The sequence below is a fragment of the Zeugodacus cucurbitae genome, chromosome 6 (assembly GCF_028554725.1).
Source record: "Zeugodacus cucurbitae isolate PBARC_wt_2022May chromosome 6, idZeuCucr1.2, whole genome shotgun sequence".
NCBI classification, from domain to species: Eukaryota; Metazoa; Arthropoda; class Insecta; order Diptera; family Tephritidae; genus Zeugodacus; species Zeugodacus cucurbitae.
In genome coordinates, this window is record NC_071671.1 from 52,168,993 (window position 1) to 52,191,302 (window position 22,310).

Here is a 22,310-nt window from a genome sequence, read left to right on the forward strand (position 1 = left end):
TTAATTGCTCGCTTCTCGTATAATGATTCACCGGAAATAGGTCACTTTAATGACAGTGCAGCTGAGTGACTAAAATGACCGGTTCGCTGATGCGATTGCTCTGCGGCTTTATGGTTCGCTAACTTACTTAGTCTACCGCCAACTCAACATAGTGAGTATACAGTATGTACGCATCAGCAGTGGAAATGGTGTAGTCTGTCATCATCTGCATTTGCACGGCATATCCTAAGTAGGTAGCCATCCACTTTGGAGACTTTCCCTCTAATATCGGTCATTGCTTGTACGCAGCTGTATGCGTGTGCGTAAGTGTTTTTACATTTATTGTTGTTTAGGGTTTGGCTTAAACGCTTCAAATTACTCTATATTATCCATTTTCGGCGACTTTCGTCCTTCAACGGTGAGCGCTTAGACCCGCAACATTTTGTTGTTGAACACTTTGTTGAGCACTTCGTTACCACTTTCAGGTCGGTGATGTTCACAATTTCCCCTTTATTTCACCCCTTTATGTTCGTGGAAAAACTTTTAACAGAAAACGTGTAAACAATAAAGTCGTCTGTTTTGCTTTGCAGTTCCACGTAATCAATTAACTTGGCCAAAGTGCCGCATTTAAGAGAGAGGAGACAACATAAATGTTAAATTTTATTTACCGGTCGTGGCTATATATTTGTATATGTGAGTATACCAGTTGGAGTCCAGTTGGAAACTTTTAAAGTCATGGTATCACCTTCGTCATAATTATGAGTAAAAGAACTTAGTTTGTCACCCCAAATTTTGCTATGGTCCACGAATAGATCACATGTGCAATGAACATCTATACTAGACTTATTTATTCACTAGAAGTGCTCGGAAACTCGGTTCCAAACTATTCACTGTAGACTAGAGTTATAGAAAGTATTTCAGACGCCTCGGGAAATCTTTACATAGTCGAGCTAATCCATCTTTCGGCATGCTTTCATTGTAATTGATGATTTATTTATTTGTTCATGAAGACTGAACTGTGCTTTTACAGTTCTTAGTCGTAACTCTTTAAGAACTTACTATGCAAGTCAGCGTTCTGTTCAAAAAATTAATTTACAGAAGTTGCCGTTACCTCCTTACCAAGTACTTCAATGTATTAGTCTCCAATACTAGCAGATCCGGGGGCGAACTTTCTTCCACCTTAGTTGCAATAAATGAGGAGGTTTTTGATTAATTAATTTTTTTATTCTATATTAGCTATGTATTGTGGTACATGGGTTGGCCTCTTCAAAGAAACAACTTGGAATTCAAACGTGAATATTCTTGATTCAGCCCACAAACTTTTAACGATCGGTCTTATCAATTGTTAAGGGTCATAGCGAATGCAAGACGGATCGGAAATCGGCGATCATCATTATCCTTGGGAATTATGAGTTTAAGTCATCTACATCTTTATCGTTAACCGTCAAAATTGCTCGTTCACTCAACCACTCATAATTTTAGTGGTCGAGTATACTTTGTTGATGAGTTCGTTTTTCGATGAAACAAAGTTACGGAAATTCGACATGCAACTATGGTGCAATAATATTACATGTTGGTTCTTCAACAGAGTAAAGATTTAACGGTAATTATAATGCCGAATGGCATCTTTCTAATAGTGTGACTGCTAATCTAGAAGACTAGGCATCCAGAAAATATATACCAGTTGAGTTATAAATAGTATAACTAACACGACTTTCTTATATATATATAGATATACAAGCAAACTCAGTCATGTTTTACAGCAATTTAAATGCACTAAAGTTCAGCCAACTCTCTTTAGGTTGTAGAAACTAGAACATGACGCACAGAGTGTAAATGGGTCTGGTGGCCCAGACGGCGCCATTGCTCGGAGCGTGCCAAACACTATGCAAAATACTGAAAAGCACAGTTACAAAAAACACGTCTGGCGGCGCAGTGTGAATGCAGCGAACCAATTCGTTGCATGTGGCGCAAGGCTGTGGTTTGGCGTGTGGCGAGTGTGAAGAATGCAGAGAGCGCAGTACTACCCTTAACGCTGTTACAAAGTGCAAATAGTTCTAAATATAATCACATATGTTAGGAGAATGTACTGAAATAGCTGCGCCTGACAAAGAAATGAACTTTCATAAAGTATACTTTCAAGGGTCTAGTGAGAACCAACTAGGCAGCGAGTTGATGTAAATGAGTTAACTGGGCAATAAACCTCAAGGTGCTTAGACAAAAGTATGCAAAAAATTAAAAATGGTAAGGGTCAAGGCTATGAAGGAAAGTTGCAAATATTACCAAATAATTTAATCAGCCTAGTATTTAGTAATTTTTTGCGCGATTGCCTGCATAAAGTGCTAGTACTAAGAATGACTGACATTGCGTATAAGTAACATAAAAATTAATTCATTTCAGTAATCTATTTGGAAGATGGAAAGAAAATCGATAAGCAAGTATACTACACTGTTAAAAAAAATTAAATTCGGACAAAATAAAATTAATAATGGAATCATAGCTGCCAATAGCCGTTTCATTTTATATGCCCACTTAGTAGAAATAAACGGAATTAATTCGAACTCTAGTTGAGTACGCCAAGCATCAAGATTTTTAAGCCAATTAAATTAACTAAATTAAGTATAAACAACAAAAACTGTGATCCAATTTACTTTAACGGAAGTCGTGAATCTGCGTATATAATAATAACTAAGTAAGAGCAGTGAGTGAAGAATAAGCGGGGTACGTATTGATGAGAAGACACACATATACACACACACTTGGGAAAACTAATTGAGTATTCATGGAATGCCACAAAGTATTTAATAATAATACAATTTTTATGCGAGTTGGGCGAAAGAAAAAGAAAGAGAGAGGGAAAAATTATGTGAAATTTTCAATGTTTTCACGAACAATGGAACATAAATAATAATAAATAAGCGCATAAAATGCTGCATTGATAAGATATAATTAAATGAAAAATCTGTAATAAGTGAGACACAGTTCAAATGAAAGACTTGCGGTCAACTTTTCAGGAAATATCAAATACATTTTTATATGTTTGTGTGTAAAAGTGCTGCAGGCGTAAACAGCATGACTTCCCGGATACTGATTAAATTCTGGCAAATTATTACAATACAACTCCGTGGTTGTGTGCATGTGTGTGAGTACATAATAACAAAGTATATTGAAAGCACAGTAGCTGAAGAACAATATGCATTTTATGCAATTTCTATCGCAAATAATTTAAATGTAAATGTAAAATCGAATTAATAAGGTGTGAAAATTGCATATTAAATGAAAAATATGTCACATGAATTCGAATTCGAATAAAAAACAAATCATATTCACACACACATGAGTGTATATATGTGTTGTTATTGTCAACAGCATGTTTTGGTCGGCGAATTAACAACAGTTCTCAACTACATATCTTATGTAACATTTAATGGCATATTTAGTACATATGTACTTACATTATGAACATTCACAATCATGTATAGTAAACGGATTCACAGAAATTATTATCCCGTTGAAATGTGTTGATTAAGTACTAACAGTTACTATTAGTTGACAATGCGAATTACATATTCTTCACATTCCTGGAAGAATTTTCAACACAGTATTTTTGACCGACAATTAGGTTTCAGCATGAATACATCAGATACTCAGTGAATTAACAAGACTATTGTCCCCATTTTTTTCTAAAGAAGTGATTATTTTTTCATTTTTGACATATTCACAAATATAAAAAAAATTTAATCGTTGTGGCTAATAAAATCATAAATCAAATAAATTTTTTATAATCCTTAAACCACATAAATTGTCTTTATAATAAAATAAATTAAATATATTATACATATATTATATTTCAGTGTATACAATTCAACAAAATATTTTCACATGTGGCAATTCTATTTTTTATTATTTTTGTATTGAAATAGGATATTGTAGATCCAATCATATATATTTTACTAAAAAAAATTTTTACTAAAAAAAATTAAACTCCAAAAAAATTCCATAAATCATACGAAAAGTGACTTATCTTAGCTAAAAATAGTGATTATAATACTCAAGCAAAGAATAATCTCGAAACTGAAAAAATACTGAAATGTGACTCTTGAAAATATAAAAAAGGATCTTTTTCTATTAATAAAAATTAATTGATTTTATGTGACAATCTCAAAAGCATCTCTCCACCAAATGGAAACTAACAAACTGGCTCTTTTGAATGATTTTACCTGCTCTCGGATTACCTTACAGTCACATATCGATAAAAAATATGAAGATAATGGAAGAAAAGTAGGTTGTTGTAGCGTCAAGCACTCATTAAAGGCACGTAAGAATTAATAACTTAAGGGGAATAGAAAGTTGCCAAGGGCTAACATTCACCAGGACGCCAATAAAATCAGTAGTGTACTTCGGCACTGCAATAAACGCTTAACAAAATTGTGAAATGTGAAACCTAATGAAGATGTCACGCAATATTCTGGGAAAATGGAAAAAGTAGAGAATATGATATCATCGGCAAGTGGGCGGCTCCTTCGCTCCCAAGTACGTACGATAATGAAAACATATTGAGAAGAGCAGATTAGCCGAACACTCACGAAGACGCATAATAAAGTCATACAGCAATCTAAAAGTTGTTGCTAATAAGCATATTGCTACGTGTAGTGGGCTTAGTTGCTTTCTTGCTGCGGCTTTTAAGTTGGGCCCACACATATTTGGCGCCGCTTCGTATGCCACAAAGTGAAGTAAATTTCATGGGTTGAATTCCACTCTTCGTGGAGTAAGTGGCGAATAGTTTAAGCAGCCGCAACGATATATTGCCGTTCTCGCTTGCCATCACGATAGCGTTCAAAATACCTGAGTCAACGTTAAGGTCAGATTCCATAAATAAACTCGATTGTTGCCAGCCAGCAGCTCAAATTAACAACAAAAACTAATAAACATATTTGTTAGTGTGTGTGTAAATTCTTTCTCAGCGTAATAATTCCTTTGTTCGATCTGTCACATTATCGACCAGTCCGCGTACGAACTCAACACAACTATTTAATACATATTTATGAACTGTCCTTTATGCGCAAGTAACTGTTCGGTCCTGCTACTGCACACCTGTCGACGACGACGGCGGTAGCGTAGAAAACAATACAAAAACAAAAAGGCAACAAAAACAGCAGTATCACTGCCTCTTCGCAAATACCAAATAGGAATTCACAATATCCCGCCCACCAGGCGGTTTTGATGCATAGTTGCTGAACTGATACACAAGCCCCTCTCCCACTAATGTTTACTAAATGGCACTGTGTAGCTTAGTGTAACATATTAGTGTATATACTATATGTGTGTGCCCAAGTAATTGCTACAATGCCTCTGTGCGTCCGTGTTTGTTTCCCAACATCACTGAGCGGGAAAAGCCTTCGTCATCCCTTGAATGCATATTTCAGTATGGAATGAATACACACTATTTGCGGCATAAGCGCACCTCTCTCTCTGTGCGCTGCTTGTTTATCTTTCTGGAATTAACGGGAAAATATGTAAATATAGCAAAATAACGTAGCGAGGTCAAAGTTCACGCGGTTATTCTTTAGTTTTGTACAGGGATGTCACTATAGGTTACACGTCATGAGCCAATTTCCCTTAAATTTAAATTATTGGCAAAAGAGATTTTAATTCCATACTCATGTGACTTTATGAATATGGTCAACCTTCAAAAATCTACTATTTTATATATGTGAAATGCTCTTCCACACTACAAACCATTATCTTAGGTTATTACTTTATAGACTTGCTAAGCTAGTTAGACCTTTTCAGTGTTTCCAACCTAATTTCTGTAAATTCATGTCTCTAAAAGATTAATTTTTGGCACTTGGCAATGAAAACAAACGATTGCAAATGAGTTCTCCAACGCTCTTATATGTTTCAACTCTATAAGCACGCCAGTGCAATTTTGTGGCGTTAAATTTTGGGGAATTAACTGTATCTCTTTAAAACATTAGCAATAATTTTGAGATGGTATTAGCTACGCAAAAAACTGTACAAATGAAGATCTAGATTCTCACAACCTGTCACCATTGCTCGTTTCAGTTACAACACCTTATATAACATGCGTTAGTTCTGCAACATTCTATTAACAAATTCAAATTTATACTTTTCAAGGTGCACATAGTAAGTTAAAGATCAGTTAAAGATCTCATTTACCATTAAGATTTCACAGAAATTTTGCTCATTATTGCATAACTTATTTGCTTTTGCTTTCATTATTTCTTATAGTTTCATTATATCCTCAGATAACACATATGCAGATATGTATATTTGTATGTGTATATATGCATATATATATATGTGTTAAGTACAGTTATGCGGCATGTTAGCAACGTTAGGGATAGCTGCAAGCAATCGGGTTAAGAGACGGCCACCAACACCAATTGCAGGTGATCTAGTTGTCTGGCAACCGTCCGCTGCTGCGCTGCTGCTGCTGACTAAGCTCTTTCAGAGCGAAATGCAAATGAGCAATGTCATCAGCGCTCGTTTTCCAATGCAATGAACGTCGTTAACCAGCGTCACAACTATTTCGACGCACCAGTAAGCAAAAGTTCATTGCTGAAGATACGTGTACATTAGACTAGCCTCAACTATTTTTAAACAAATGTCTGTACAGGTGGCGCTGACGTTGATAAATAACTTCATTTATGACAATGACATGGTTTACTTCCGCTTAAACACTGATCTCTTATTGCCCCTGTCACGGCTCAAACCCAAAGATACGCGTCTAGTTGTCAGACAAGGCGCTCTTTGAAATTATAATTCAGATATACTTGATAACATATACACAGGTACACACATATGGGCATATAGTACATATGCAGATATGCTCCTGCTTAAACATTTCCATTTTACTACAGTATTTTCTTATAGCTCCCACTTGCATAGCGTTCTTTATATGCCAACAAAAAGGCTCAATGTAATGTTGTGGAAGCATCGAAGTGCCAGGGAAGAGAATGCTCGCTTCTAATGATATTCTAATTAGAAATTGTAAAGTTCCTATTTTCCTTTTTGTTAACTCTGTAAGAATACTTAAATGTTTGCGTGACAGGGAACACTTTTCAAAAAGCAAAGCAAAGAAACCTACTAAAATTCATATAAATAATAATACATATGTACAAGGGCAGTCATATATTTCCATTTCTAAAGCTAGTTTTTTCTAGCTTTCAATTGGAATAATTATTTTCCGAAAGAAATTAAATGCGCAACCGAAATGCAGCTTTTGACAACCGTAATGCGCCTGAGGATATGCACCAATTACTGTATGCTCGCTCTTTAGAAAGCTTAAAAAGTGCCCGGTATTGGGTGTGTGCTTGCAATGAAACTTATTGTGTTAAGCAAAACAATGGTATATAAATTTAAAGAGAATAGTCCTTGCACCACGTAAAAGCATATGCTAACAATTTAATTTAATTAAAACTACAACTCAATAAAATCGGATAGTAACAGCAGGCGCATATAATTGCTTTTAAAAAAGAGTTATATGTTAAACGTAATGGTGAGCGTATGCAACGCAGTGACTGTATTGAAAAAATTGATTTGAATTGAACTGAAAAAGGATAAAGAGAACTTATTTTCTAAATATTCCTTTGTAAATAAATAGTCAAAGAAGGGTTAATAGTGAGGGAGATCTTACTACAAAGCATATAATACAATCCTATATTGAAGTAATATACAAAACGCTTCAAGTCGGTTTCTGGCTAGAATAAGGCATTTACGTGGACCTAATCTGTAAACCTTATTAGATTGCCCCACAATATTTCCATATACAAATAACTACATTCGAGTGGAGTTTGGGTAGATAGGTAAGAGTGCAGCCCTTTCCGGGCTCAATTAGTGCTAGATAGGGCCGGACATTCACAAAGAAAGTAAAAAACCGTTTCCTTGTACCCTTATAGTTTGCAGATTGGAGTTTAAGTCTGGTACAAACTTGTTTCATAGGAGATCATAAAAGCCGTATTATTGCAACAGAAACCGTTAAAAGAGGAATTCAAGGTTCGTTGTTTAAAATTTAGCGTTGAGTGCATAATCAGAGTTTCCATTGTAATCTGCAAAATTGCAGAAATCAATTAAATAACAATAATAAATTTATATTGTATATATTTATGTGTGTACCTATAAATAAACCTGTCTGATTTAATAACAATTCTAGCAGATCCTTAAATGGAAGACTTCAATAGCTGCAATCTAGTGAGCATAATCGCGGTACTCAATTCAAGCATAAGTGAAATTAATTCCAGATAAAAGTTGATTATGTAAGCAATCTTATTGTTGTTGACGATGTTTGTGATGTCTGTGATTAGCTTAACGATGCCGTTGACAGCAATTGAAAAGATGAGATCACAAAACAGTTTTGCACACACACACCGTTGCATAATCGAAATGTGATAAGTTGAGGCCACGAAATGGCCCACAGGTGGAAATACGACAGACAAACGACACAAATAGGACAGTAAAATGCCAAAATTACAATCAAAGCGCCTTAAATAAGCATAACAAAAAGAGAGCAGATGCGTAGATAGAATTAAAGTGAACTGCAAACACCGAACCACACACAACTCCTATTTTTTATGAAGCTGCTATGTATCTACAGAGTAAGTAGTAAATTAGTTGGTGGGCGGTGGCTTTAACGAAGCGTTACTAGTAGAATAAGCCAAAGCAGTCGAGCATGACTTCGAGCGCCGCTGAGCGTATGGTAAACAGCAGCGGTGACTGCCCTGACCGCCTTGTCAATCCTGCGTATCTTGCTTATGCTATCAACACCAGCTGGTACCTGCCACCAAATACTATGGCCAGTGTTCATCTTCAGTAAAACTGTCGCTAAATTCGTGACACGTCATTTAGAGAGTTGTTCTTTTTCCTGCTCTTTTATTGTAATTCGAGTGGTTGTCAACTTCCTCGCACACACGCTTGTCCTCACAGCATTCGTGAAAAGTAAAATAAAGTTATATTGAAGTAAAAACAATTTATATTTATAATGCCTAAGTTCAGGTGTGGGTCTTCAAACTGTTGATAGACGTAATAAAATTGTTAAGCAATAATAGAAATTATTTTATAATATTTTACGTCTACAGTTTATGTGTTTAATTCAATGAAAATGTGAGAAAAAAGGATCGGGGACATCCCGATCAGGCAAATCTTATAACTGATCGGGACTTATAACTGTTCTTAAGTAACTCAATGACATTGCGAAAAAAAAACAAAGAAAAAAGCATAAAGCCTCCAGGCGCGGCAAGTGAAATTCATAATGTTTATTCCGAGATAAATCCATCAATTGTTTTATTATGATTTTTGAACGCTCAGACGAAAGTTCAGCTGACAGCCGCCAGGCTTTCGGCTGCTGTCTACCATCTGCTTGGCCAGTCAAGTCAAGTTTTTACCACGTTTAAATTTCGATTTCCCTCTCCAGAAAATCACCACAAATATTGTATTCAGAATTTTATGATGAATTCCTAAGAAACTGAAGACGATGCAACAGTTTGAGGACGATGGATAAAAAATAAATCAAAAACGTGAATTTTTATTCTTGCTACACGACCTTCGTTTTCTTTTGTGGTAGTTTATTTTTCAGTTTACTACACAATCTTTCAATTGCAAGAATTCCTACTCTCATTTACTATTTGGCTACTCTTCTATCTGATTTCTGACACATTAGACGGCGAAATGAATGGGTGGCAATTATTGTCAGCTCTTTCTCTTCAAAATGATACAAGTAAATATTTGCCTGTCGCTTTGGCTTTCAGTTATCATTGCTTGTATGCTTCTTAGAAATATGTTTTATACAGAACCTTGACTAAATTAGCAGTAATTCGGACTTTGTGTTTAGATTAAAATTCGCAGAATAAATTACAGATCTACAAATGAGCTTCATGGAACATAACTGTATTGATTCTATTAAAAACAATAATTAATAATTGGAAGATTTTAAGAAAAATCAATTTTGCGACAGTCAAAATTTAATTCCAGAAATTATTTAAACAAAACATTTGTGAAAAAACTGTAAATCCGAAAGAAAAAACAAATACAAAATTATAATGAAATGATGTTCAACTTTTATCAGCATATGATTGGCACACGGTTATACTCACTATTTTTGTAGGCTATTTTAAAATAATATTCAACTGCTTACTGTAATTAGAATCTCTCTCCTTTGCTCTTTCTATCCATTACTGCTCATGCAGCCCCTCGTAACCGAACGCCAATCGCTGCATTCACTCGAGAATTGAGGACTAATTTGAATTGCACATAAATCACTTGACGGTTACACTGCCTACTCGGCCCAGTCGCTCACAGTTAGCTTTCAACGCGGCGGCTTGAAAAGTGCTGAAATCACTGTTTTGTTGGCGTTAAACAAACTTATTCAGCACTTGACCTTCGTAGGAGTGAGCTTATTTCTCAATTGCATATTTTTTGTTTCAATTTCAGCTTGTTCCACACATTTGTATATACAAATATACGAAAAAATAAATACATATATGTATTTAAAAATTTCTCATTCGCAATATGGGAAAATTTAATCAAACCAACCATAATTTACCACAGAAACCAATATGAGTATAAGTTACTTAAGATAAGGAATCTGAGTCAGATGGATTACAGATTTAAAGAACTACAATCTGAAATTAGATCTGAACTAACTAATATTATTGGAAAACTTCGATTTTTAAAGAAATTGGCAATGTAAATAACCGAATATCATCAAATGACATGAAATAATTAAGATTTAAAAAATATAAAAGTTCTTGGGATACATCGAATGCATCTTATTAAGATTGACCCATAGTATATATGATATAGCATACGTATTTATTGAAATTGAACGATAAAAAAACAAAAACTGTAATCGAAAAATTTTAAGAAACAATGAACGCGGTCAGAGCACACAATCTGAACGAAATAAATATAAATATCTAGGAATAATTGAAAATTAAAAGCATTAAAAAATGATGCAGTACAATTGAACTATGTGTTCAATGTGTTAAAAAATATGTTACAAGTTTTGTGGTTATGATGAGAAATCTGCGTAGGTCCACTACGGTCGACAACTAACTGGTATCAAATTTGAATAACCACTCAGTCAATATAAATTTGCATAATTTGCGACAATGACAATGACTTTCGGATGCCAACTGAGTTCCTGTGTACTCGGCCAGCGATGGCAGGTTAGAAAGTTTATACATACATTTATACATATCGACAAACAAATTCAAATGTACAAATTCAAATGCACACAGTGAAAGTGGCTTGAAGTTAGTGAGTTGACAGAAGGTTAGCGATCATTTACATACAAGAATTTACATAACAAGCATAAATACAAAGATACATTGATAAATATGTGCATATTTATATGTTGTTAAAAATAAAATAGCATTCAAACAAAGCAAAAATTTCAATCTTCCGCTGCTGGGTCGTTGGTCCTCAAGGGCAGGTACATACATATGAACAACACCAAAACATTTTGTCGGTGCAACAAAAGTGCAATTAAAAGAAAAATTATTAGAAATTTTGGAAATGAAAATAAAAATTCTTTTACACGCACTTGCAACAACAAAACAATTTTGCCACTTTCTTTGGGACAGTCATGATTTTTGCGCTATTCGTATTGCAGGCGTTGCCGTTATTGTTTTTGCTGGTTTCACTTTCCGGCCGGTTTTGTTGTGAAAAGTCGAGAGAATTCATTGTATTTCCGGCAGTTTGCCAATTTTTTGTTTTATTTTTTATACTACAGTGATCCCCGCTTAAGTGCCCCCCGTTTAAGTGCCTTTCCGCTTAATTGCCTGTAATGAATGTTTAAGCCACAAATACAAAATTGTTTGCAATTTCCCTCTTTTAAGTGCCTTTTCATATTTTTGACATTTATTGCGCTGAGAATGGTCAAAAGGAAAACATATACATAGTTTTGTAATGCTTTTTTTTACATATTTATTGTTATTAATAAGTATTTTTGCTATTAATGTATTTTAGTTGATTTCTGGAACGTTTACCATTTATCACTCAGCCACCGCCACAGAAAAAAATCACGTATGTACATGACATAGCGTATGAGCCTACCAGAGGATTCATCGAAGCAAATCATTTGCAAAACCGCAAACATTTGAAAAAATCATTACATTTGTATACATATGAAGTACATATGTGATGTACACAAAGGAAATAAAATTACTGCGACAGAACTACCATTTCAAGCATAACATTCAATGAAATCTCTACTAATATCATAAAGCTGAAGAGTTTGTTTGTTTGAACGCGCTAATCTCCGAAACTACTGGTTCGAATTGAATAATTCTTTTTGTGTTGGATAGTCCATTTATCGAGGAAGGCTATAAGCTATATAGATGGGATGCGAGGAAACAGTGGTAAATGTGTAAAAAACGAGGGAAATTATTTATCTTTGAGGGCTTCCGTTCCTTGCGCTGCGACAGCGGTTCAAGATACACAAAAGTTATGTATGAAAGAATTCATATGTTTGTAGTTGTTTTCTATATAGTAGATATTTTTTCGTTTTAGTATATTACTTTGTTTCTAATAGTTTCACAGTAATTAATCCTTTTTTTGTTTTCATGTAGATTATTAATTAAATAAGTAGTTTAGTTGAGTATAGACTTGAGAGTCGAATTGCAGGAAGACCAGTCTGGAGAAGTGTTTTCCAAACAACTGCTCGATATTGGTAATGGTATTATTGCTGTTGATACATCATCTGGATACATTACATTCCCTAATTTGTAATTTTTGTGAATCAAAGACCGAACTGATGGAGATGGTTTTCCCAAACATTGCTCAAAATTACGTAAATCACGTTTGGTTAAGCGAACGTGTTATATTGGCCGCAAAAAATGTTGATGTGCATGAAATTAATTTTCAGATTCAAGAGAAAATAGCTGGCGAATTGAAGAATTACATATCAGTTGATCCCATTACTAAAGAAGATGAAGTTGTCAATTATCCAACAGAATTTTTAAATTCGCTGGAATTGTCCGGCTTACCAACTCATAATCTACAATTAAAAATCGGATCAGTTATTATTATGTTACGGAACATAAACCGGCCACGTCTGTGTAATGGCACCCGGCTTGCGGAGAAGAAATTATTGAACAACGTCATCGAAGCCACAATTATGAAAGGGAAGTACGAAGGCGAAGATGTTTTAATACCACGCATCCCTATAATACCGAACGATATGCCATTCAGTTTTAAACGTTTATTGTTTCCAGTGCGGCTTACATTTGCAATGTCAATAAATAAATCGCAAGGGTAGTCGCTAAGTGTATGTGGCATCAACCTAGAAAATCAATGTTTTTCACATGGCCAATTATATGCCGCCTGTTCCCGTGTCGGAAAACCATCAACATTACTTATTTACGCTCCAGAACATAAAACTAAAAATATAGTTTATCAAAAAGCATTAGAATAGAGAGAAGCAGTGTAGGATATAGAGGCTATTAGTTGCTTTATAGAGCGCGCGTGATTTTGAGCTCAGTGTTTACTTTAAAATGCCCAGTTGTTCAATAGCGATTTGTAAAAATATAAGTGATATTATTGAACCCTACGGAAGAAACACTATTATGAAAATATATATTTTGTTTTTTTTGTTTAACAAAATTAGTAAAGTACTTTTTAGGTATGACGAGACCAGGGAAATAGGTATTCAGTTTTATATGGAGGATATTATAGATTCCAGTTCAAATTGAATAGATACGCATATAACGGGTGATTTTTTTGAGGTTAGGATTTTCATGCATTAGTATTTGACAGATCACGTGGGATTTCAGACATGGTGTCAAAGAGAAAGATGCTCAGTATGCTTTGACATTTCATCATGAATAGACTTACTAACGAGCAACGCTTGCAAATCATTGAATTTTATTACCAAAATCAGTGTTCGGTTCGAAATGTGTTTATCGACAAATTTTGTTCAGCGATGAGGCTCATTTCTGGTTGAATGGCTACGTAAATAAGCAAAATTGCCGCATTTGGGGTGAAGAGCAACCAGAAGCCGTTCAAGAACTGCCCATGCATCCCGAAAAATGCACTGTTTGGTGTGGTTTGTACGCTGGTGGAATCATTGGACCGTATTTTTTCAAAGATGCTGTTGGACGCAACGTTACGGTGAATGGCGATCGCTATCGTTCGATGCTAACAAACTTTTTGTTGCCAAAAATGGAAGAACTGAACTTGGTTGACATGTGGTTTCAACAAGATGGCGCTACATGCCACACAGCTCGCGATTCTATGGCCATTTTGAGGGAAAACTTCGGAGAACAATTCATCTCAAGAAATGGACCCGTAAGTTGGCCACCAAGATCATGCGATTTAACGCCTTTAGACTATTTTTTGTGGGGCTACGTCAAGTCTAAAGTCTACAGAAATAAGCCAGCAACTATTCCAGCTTTGGAAGACAACATTTCCGAAGAAATTCGGGCTATTCCGGCCGAAATGCTCGAAAAAGTTGCCCAAAATTGGACTTTCCGAATGGACCATCTAAGACGCAGCCGCGGTCAACATTTAAATGAAATTATCTTCAAAAAGTAAATGTCATGAACCAATCTAACGTTTCAAATAAAGAACCGATGAGATTTTGCAAATTTTATGCGTTTTTTTTTTAAAAAAAGTTATCAAGCTCTTAAAAAATCACCCTATATAAGATAGCTCAGCTATACAAAATAAAGTAGCGCTAAGGCGCTACGAAGTTCGCCAGGTCAGCTAGTTATAAATAATAACGTATATACAAAAAAAAAAAAAAAAAAAAACAGTAAAAACTACAAGAGTCGAAAACATAAAGCAGTCACCGTACAGAAAAATACCGTTATATGGGAGGTGGCCGTAGTTTTTGCCCAATTTTAATCATTTTCATAATCTCACCTAACTAGGTACAATCCAAAATGTGTACTAAATTTACACGAAATCGATAAAGCAGTTCCAGAGATTTACATATGCACTCAAAAGTGGGTGGTGACATGCCAAAATTTTCATATAGTCGGATTTCTGGCTGCAATACAACACCGAATACCAAACTCAAGATGTTTCCCTTCAACAGTTATTAAAATTTCTGATCTTTAGTGTTTTCAAAAATTACCGTTATATGGCAGGTGGGCGTGGTTTTTGTCCGTTTTTGATAATTTTCCAAATATCGCTTACATAGGCATAATGTAATACATAAACAGAATTTGAAAAAAAAATCGGTGAAGTGGTTCCAGAGATATACATATGAACTCATAAGTGGGCAGTGCCACGCCCCCTATAAAAAATTTCTGTACTGTCGAATTTTCTGCTTAAATACAACATCACATACCAAATTTGAGCAAATTAGCTTCGATATCTACAAAACAAGCAAACAATCGACAGTGGAATAGGAATTGGATTTTTTTTTACAAATTACAATATACGAAAGTTTCTCGTTAAAAAACGGAAGCTCGATTTTCATTTTAGACCCATGGTTTCTTGCGCAAATTTTCTTAGAATTCATCGTAGTTTACGATTTTGATAACCGCTTTGTCATGAAAAAAATTGACCCACTCTAATGTACATATTTATGGGTGTGTGTATGTAGAACACGAAAGTACTTGTAGGTCCAATAAAAAATGTATGTGCCGCAGTAAATTATCAACAGCTTTTATGGCAACCAAAGCATGTTATTGTGTTTAGTACTTTATTCCAGTGTTATTAAAAATAACACTTCGCTCACCTCAATAATATGCGTGCGGGAATGTTGAAAATCGCTACGAATTTAACACATTGGAAAGAGGCGGAGTAGTAGGGGTTGCTAATTAATATTTTTTAATAATATCACACTTTCTGGTCGATATTTAGATACCAGATTGACGAATTCGTTGAATGGATTGTCGACCGAGCATTGTTCAGTACTTAATGAGTCTCCTTTGATAAGATTTTTTTGCCCTCAACCAACACTATTTCTTCCACGTTTTGCACAGTTCGTAAAATAAAATTCAGCACTCCTTCCGCCTACCTATTAGTTTCATATCACATTACTCCTACAGCAAAAGTGGCTTCACTAAACATACATATTTAAAAGTGTGTGTTGAGCTAAGAAGACAAATATTAATACACCACACATTGCCGTACGTATTATATGTACGCAAATGCTTGCAAATTGGCGCAAAATTAATTATCAAAGAATAATTCATCCAACGAAAGTTAGTCAACAGCTCTAGCCAGTGAGTGATGCCGTCAGCTATTTGGCACGTGCAGCCATTGAAAGTTGCAAAAAATGTTGTCAACAAATTGTCGTCAACATTCAAAGATTGTCCATTCATATTTATTCGCTACGAAAAGCGCACTAAAACAAATTTGTTCGCATTTGTCTAAATGAAAGCGAAAGTTTCTGGTGACGTGTACGTTGGAGGTCACGGGGCCTTTTGTTCTCGAAAACATTTTCCAGCAGCATTGAATGATATTTGGCTGTGATGGTTGGTTACTTGTTTGATGTTTTTATTGCTGTTAAATTAATCTCAGCAGTTGTAATAACAGATGTAGCACAAAATTGTTTAGGCAATAGATATACGATGTTGCTCTCTGACCTATCATTTATCATTTATAACCAAAATATTAGTCTACCAATGGCCATCAACCGAACTGTTTGCTAATGATAAATATGTTTGATAATGTCCAATCGTTGTCCACCGCATGTCGTCAACATTCTTCTCATCTTTATCATCTCTATCAAACAGGATTGCCTTTTGTCGTTTGCTATTTCGTTGTTAATTAGTTCAGTTATTTGCCTGCTTTTCGCTTTAGTGATTTCGCTGCCAAATTCACTAATTGATTACTTTATTAAGGGAAAAGGCAAATTTCATTTTGCCAATTTGCACTCATTCACCACACAATTCGGCACTGCCGCACTCTAACTGTCTTGATTATGGCATGCCATTTTTTCAATGGGTTTGAGATCAAATGTTTTACATTTTGCTGTTTTGCTCTCCTTTTCGCGTTCTATCCACAGCTTTTTGTGATTTGACAGACCTTTAGCTTACTTTGTGTTTTGTTTCTCACTTCATTTAGGGGGCTATTTTCGGTTGAAGAACTTTGCTTCTTCTTTCAAGTCTTCCTAACGCCTTTTTCTATTGTTGTTTTGGCTATTTGTCTGTAGCCAGGAGAAGATATTCAATACGTGGCTTTACATTAGCTTCTTTAATTACGTTCAAGTCAGCATGGATTTTTATACTCTCGCAACAAAGTTGCTAAGAGAGTATTATAGTTTTGTTTACATAACGGTTGTTTGTAACATCCAAAACTATGTCTACGGATGTCTGTCTGTCTGTCAATGCTTTCGAAGATGGGCAAAATCGGACAACTGCCACGCCCACAAAATGGCGAAAACCGAAAACACATAAAGTGCCATAACTAAGCCATAAATAAAGCTATGGAAATAAAGAAGAAGGTACAGAAGGGCTCCAACCAAATTAAATAAATAAATTGCGAGAGTATAAAATGTTCGGTCACAACCAAACTTAGCCCTTCCTTACTTGTTAATAGCTGGTTTTAATTGAAATTTTAAGGAAAAACCCTGGAATTTCTTTGAATTTGAATAAATAAAATAAAATTAATAAAAATAAATAAGAGAAGGGTTTGGGCATATTAGGTGATCATTGTTTGAATGTTCATAATTCAGTGGAAAGTTACTGGGAATAAAATTACAATACTGATAGCTACTGATTGAGGTTAATCATCCATTCTATCTACCGTCAGTTAGAACCAATTGGAAAACTTAGCCAGCCAAAACCAATGTGTGTCATGTGCATTGGGAACAGCAACAATTCTCGAAGACTTTTAAATTTAGAATAGAGAACTAAGTAGAGTATACACTAATAAAATAGCGTTATTGCTTGTTGATGGGCATTTGGAACTTGGTTATGTAAGTGGTATTTAGTATTATTATTTTTGATTAATCGATTAACTTATATTTAGTTCTAAATAGGTGAAACAAAGCACTCTCAGGGATCGGAGAAAAATTTACTCTTATGATACTTTCTCATGCGAAATCTCACGTAGAACTTCAAAAGTAGAATTTTTGTTAAACGATGTATTGCCAATTCGAAAATAACACAAGAAATTCCACATTTGTAAATATTTACAAAAAAAAAATTAAATATAATTGAAAGAAATACAAGTGGATAACCACTACACCGTCCTTTAAGTGATAAAATAAATAAATAAATACTATAAATAAGAAAATAACTACTAAATACACCATGTTCACCTCACGCATATACACTATCTTCTCAATAATACGTGTATATAACGTATACATAGGTATGCATGTAAGATCTGCAGTCTTTCCTTCAGTGTTTGATTATATTTTACACTTCGTTGAGTGGAAAATTAAATTAATTTTTCGAAAGGCTCCATGCAGCTTGTGACGAAAACCCGAAGTGACTATAAACACAAATACACATGCAGACACGTGGTTAAAAGCGTCGTGGACAAAGAAGCAGTTGATTTTGGTAGCAAATGAAACGGTGTCGGCAAGCATGTAAAATAAGGTGCAATGCAGCTTCGCCTTGCCTTGCTGTGCTGTCTAGTGCAAGCAATAACCGGCATGGATGGCATAAAATGGAAGCAAAAGCTTCTTATTTGCATATATGCAAGCAAGTCCATAAGTAGCCACATACTCCTGAGTTCATCTTAACTCCTGTAATTGACTATTGACTGCACACAAGTGAGCGTATATGCTGTGAAGCATTTGCATGAGACACCCACATGTGGTTGCATGCTGCTCAGTTCGTTTCAGTTCACCTCGATTCGGCTCGACTGGGCGGTGCTACAACGAACTGTGGCTCTCATTAATTGCTCTCTCTCTTACAGCGAGTGTTTTGTAAATTTGTAATTCTTAAGCTACTTTGTTTCCTATATCACTTTTAAACATTGTAAGAGGTAACTCCATAATTAAAATATATACAGTGGGCCATTTATGCGTAATTAGCACATAATGCCTGTGTATGCATACTAATATAAAGCAAATCGGGTCAACACTCAGTATTAATGAAACACTAGGCGAAAATGCATAATCTCCAATATTTCCTTCATCAATAAAACACACGAGAGTGTACATATACGGTATACAGCATTTGCATAATTCACTTCAAAATGGCGTACACGGCGTATAAGCGACATACAATGCCATGTACAGCAGTGAGAGAGTGAGTAGATAGAGAAAGAAGCTGCGTATTCGACTTGGCAGTCGGTATGTTTGATAAACAAACATGAAATGTGTACGTAATGAGTCAGTGCATGCAGCACTCTCAATAGCATTGAATGTGTACAAGTGTATATGGATGCATAGGCAGAGTGGGCGTGACTGCAAAGCATATTTGAAGCATGTTTGCCCGCCTGAACACGTTTACTTGCCCAGAGAGTGTTTGTAGCTGTGTTGCCACAGCTTTGCAATGCAAATGGAAATTCAGGCATTATGTAATAGTAGCCATTAGTTGACCACCTATCCGGCTCTACACACTCACACATATATATAGCGGTCTGATACGCGTATAAACCGTTTATTAAAGTGAAATACTTAACTGTGCAATCAAGCCTTGCAGTCACTCCACAGGAGGCAGACAGTAGCCTGCCTTTCACAAAGCGCTGGCATTTCACCGGCAAAATGTCAACAGTCTGTCAACAAATGCGGTGCTACTACCCGCGCAATTTTCAACTTGCCTTACGCGGGCTGCCATTTTTCCAAGGATTTGAGTCGTTCAGCTCTCGCCGACTCTCTTTTTTGTTATTTTTCTACCACCTATTCTGCGCTTATTTCCTTTTGTTTGTTTAGCTTATGAGAGCGTTTGTCTTCATAGCACAGATCTGTCTTAATTTATCCACATAAATGGCTACACACTAGCAGTAGTCCAGTCCCTGCAGGGGGGGTCACATTGAACTTTGTAGTCGAAGCACTTGAGCAGCTTTTACGCAATTGAATGTGTATGTCGTGTGCCTGTTTGTGAATGGGAATTTCACATGAAGGCATATTCTCAAAATGATGAATTTAAGGCCATTCAAGTGCTTTTCAAAGCATTTACTTTCAAGCCTGCTGCCCCGTAAAGTGATTACCCATTGACGTGTTCTGAAAAATTCGTCATTCAATTGCCACAATACGCACTGACAGGGCACTCGGCAGGGAGAACTGAGATTTTATTTTTTGTTGGCATATTTCTTGCTTGGCTAGACCTTTTCTCCATGAAATGTTCGATAAATAAAAATTAAATGAGTTTCCGATTTTTTTTTGTACGAGTATGAGGAAGTGGTTTAAAATCTTAAAATATTTCCATTTAATATATGAAATATGTTTAACCTAACTTTTTAACATCTTCTTTGTAAATTTTCTACTGCCGTTAATGCTAGGTTATATATGAATTATGTCAGTCTAGTGGAGTTATACCAGTTGTTTGGTCGATTCCCCACTATCAAATAAGAATTCCGTTTGCCGCAATAAACATCACAAATGATGATGTTTGTGAATATTCATAAAATTATGATTGTAATATTTTTGGTAAAAAAAATGTTCTTGCCTCAAATCCACGTTAGCATATGTCACAGCCCCAAAAATACGAGCAAGCTATGTACACAGCCACAGAAGAATGTGAATCTCAATATTACTTTGAGTCAATAAAACTAGGGCGACAACCAAAAGTGTCCACACGCAATAAAAGCAATAATGTAGGTAAGGCTACCCTGTAGGAAAATGTAGTGAGACAAAGTACTACTTCGGAACTATAGATAATATATATAGTATAATTGAAATGCCAAACTTCCTGATAGCTAAATAGAGTCTAAGCGAGAATCAGAACAGTTTGGAACTTATCCCGACAGGGAATACATTGAACATATATCTAGTTCTCCTTACGATTTTAATGAAAGCAATTTACAAACATTGACAATAAAAAATATGTATGACAATCTGTAGGGGTAATAGGAAAATAATTTACTTACCAAACGGACGATTGAGCGTCGTATGATGATAATAATATAAATAGAGGAGCGCAAAAGAAGAGAAAACCTCAACGCTTACAGTGATATGCGGCTTTGCGTTTGACGAACACACTTGGCAGGAGCTTGTGGCTAGTAAGGATATGATGACGTTTAGCTGCAGAGCAAACACATTTGCGTGTTTCTATGTATGTGTTGGAGGTGAAAATATTCCACTTACATATATTTATTTGAACAATTGGTCGTGTGTGGCATCTAAGTGGTGACGCAGCAGCAGTAGCAACAGCTGTTTACAAAACTGATTTGGATACCGGCGCATCTAGCAAGCAAGCACTGCTCCGTGGTATGTCCACATATATTCTTAAGTATATGAAAACATATGTCAGTTATGGCCCAAATAATAGATACACCACAGCGTTTTTGCTCATTATTCACTTTTTATTATACTTTATCACATTTTCTGTTTTGTTTAGTATGCAAAGATGCAATAAAATTGAGGTTGTAAAAATCGGGGTCAGCTTAACGAATATTTTTATGAAATTTTTTTATTCGATTTTTTTATTGGAAAATTAAATTTTATCACACTTAGCTTATCATTCAAAAAATCACCACGCTCAATTTGCACACACGCAATACACTTGCACTGCAAATAAATTAAACGATTACCAGTGATGTAATAAATTTATTAACGCACTGACCTTCATAGATACAATCACAAACCTTACAAATGTGAGTGCTGTAAGAGCTGGAAGTGCAATAAACAAATTCCCACCAATTGCTGTAAAGCAGGCGATACACTCTTTAATGGTCCGCTGTTGGGGAGACGCACAGCTGAAATACTAAAAATCGCAGTGAAATTGCCGGAAGGAAATGAAAAATGTATATATGTGCATGTAAGTCCATTTATATATGTATATGTAAATGCATTTCCCCACAATAGCCCATTAACGCCTACGCTGATGCTTTAAATTGCACTCGGTATAATAAAAAAAACAGTAAAATTTCAAATTGACCACTCATCGAGGGAAAAAATAAAAGAGAAAAAGCATTTCACAACAAAACAAAAGTTGGGGAAACAATATTTGTGAGGCAACTGATCACATGAATGCACAAATGGAGGGAGTTTAGCAGGAGAAAATACAGGGTGTATATTTGATTTTTATTGAATACTTTAAGAGTACATAGCTATATTTAATGCCACTCAAAGCTTAGATCGCTATGGGACTAACCATTTACTTATAATTTTCAATAAATTTTTATTTGTTCAAAAAAAAATTTTTTTTTTTCAAATGGTGTAAGAAAAACCAAAGTCACAGAATCAAAACACTTTGAATATTAAAGCGAAGCTAACAGAATTTTCGCTGCATAGATTA

General features: G+C 35.3%; 1 pseudogene; it reads right to left on the bottom strand.

The window, feature by feature from the left end:
• LOC128922726 (GTP-binding protein Di-Ras2-like) overlaps positions 1–21,722 on the bottom strand; it is a 76,950-nt pseudogene extending 55,228 nt beyond the window's left edge.
• Between the last annotated feature and the right edge of the window lie 588 nt (positions 21,723–22,310).